This window comes from Gobio gobio (genome assembly GCF_949357685.1).
Source record: "Gobio gobio genome assembly, chromosome: 1".
In the NCBI taxonomy this organism is placed as follows: Eukaryota; Metazoa; Chordata; class Actinopteri; order Cypriniformes; family Gobionidae; genus Gobio; species Gobio gobio.
Genome location: NC_137097.1, coordinates 8,220,389 through 8,222,337, shown reverse-complemented (window position 1 = coordinate 8,222,337; position 1,949 = coordinate 8,220,389).

The window sequence follows — 1,949 nt, the reverse complement described above, 5'->3', positions numbered from 1 at the left end:
ATCTGACACTGCCAGCCATTTTGGCATGTCTTGTATTCTTCTTTGCGCTTGGCCCCGGTATTGCTGCTTGCAGCTATATTTATTAGGGGCCAAGCACCGAAGGTGCGAAGGCACCTATTGAAACCGTTCCCGTTCTTATTATTAGGGGCCAAGCACCGAAGGTGCGAAGGCACCTATTGAAACCGTTCCCGTTCTTATTATTATTATTCATCTTCTTCTTCTTCTTCTTCTTCTTCTTCCGCCACGAAGTCTATGGCAGCCCATAGAACCGTATGGTAAAAAGTTGTGAAATTTGGCACACTAATAGAGGACAGTCTGAAATGTCACCGTAGCAAATTTGGAGTCTCAAACTCAATCCCTCTAGCGCCACCATCAGTCCAAAATTTGACTCATGTTTATGCTAATAACTTTTGAACCATAAGGGCTAGAAACAAAATTCTTTTTTCCTCTGATTCCTTGGCTCAGGACAATTCGATTGCACCCTATGACGTCATTTTCCGCCATGATAATTTTCCCGCCATTTTTAATTAACCGAAAAACCTACTTTTGCGAACTCGTCCTAGACGGTTCATCCGATTTGCACGAAAATTGAACCAGATCATCTTCAGACCATGCTGACAAAAAATCTTGCAAATCAAGTTCATTTGTCAAATCGTTTGCGATAAACGCGCAAACAAATTTTACGTAGCGGTTGCAAAAACACTCTTAAGGCAATATCTCCACAACGCTTTATCTTGTTCAAACCAAACTTGGTACATCTCATCACAAGCATGACTTGAGGCAACATACAGCGTTTCGGCGCAGCGCCACCTACTGGTCCGGAGATACGAAAAATTGCAATTTTTGCTTATAACTTCTGAACTGTTTGTCCAAAAATCATAAAAGTGGTCTCGTTACATTCAGGACGGCATGCCGAGTCGTCTGATATTCAATTTTACCATATCGGCCATTTTGCTTGTCGGCCATTTTGAATTTTGTCAAAAAATGCTATATTTTACAAATGCATTAGTGTATTGTTACTAAACTCGGTATGTGACTTCCATGCCATGCCCTGAAGGTACTCAAAAAGTTTTAGGGCAGTGCCACCTTGTGGTCAAAAGATATAACAAACTTGACAAAAATGCTAATAACTTTTGATTAAATTAGCCTAGTATATTGAAACTGGTCATAATAGAGTCATTGGCTCATGCCAATTCAATTGCAACCTATGATGTCATTTTCGGTCATGATAATTTCCCCGCCATTTTTAATTTTCCAAAAAACCTACTTTTACGAACTCGTCCTAGACGGTTTGTCCGATTTGCACGAAAATTTAACCAGATCATCTTCAGACCATGCTGACAAAAAATCTTGCAAATCAAGTTCATTTGTCAAATCGTTTTCGATAAACGCGCACACAAATTTTGCGTAGCGGTTGCAAAAACACTCATAAGCCTATATCTCCACAACGCTTTATCGTATTCAAACCAATCTTGGTATATGTCATCACAAGCATGACCTGAAGCAACATGCAGCGTTTCGGCGCAGCGCCACCTACTGGTCCGGAGATACAAAAAATGGCTATTTTTGCTTATAACTTTTGAACTGTTTTTCCAAAAATCATGTCTTCCGCACCATGCTTTGAAGGTACTCAAAACGTTTTGGGGCAGTGCCACCTTGTGGTCAGAGGTTATAACAAAATTTACAAACATGCTAATAACTTTTGATTAAATTAGCCTAGTTTAATGAAACTGGTCATAATACAGTCATTGGCTCATGCCGAGAACATAGATACTAATTTTGCCATATTTGGTCAAACATCCTGTCCTCAATGTTCTTATTTGATCAAAACCTACTTTTTCAAACTCATCCTAGACCGTTTGTCCAATTTCCACCAAAATCGAATCGTATCATCTTCAGACTGTGTCAACAAAAAGTTAGGGATTTTGCATCAATAGATGAAACCGTTT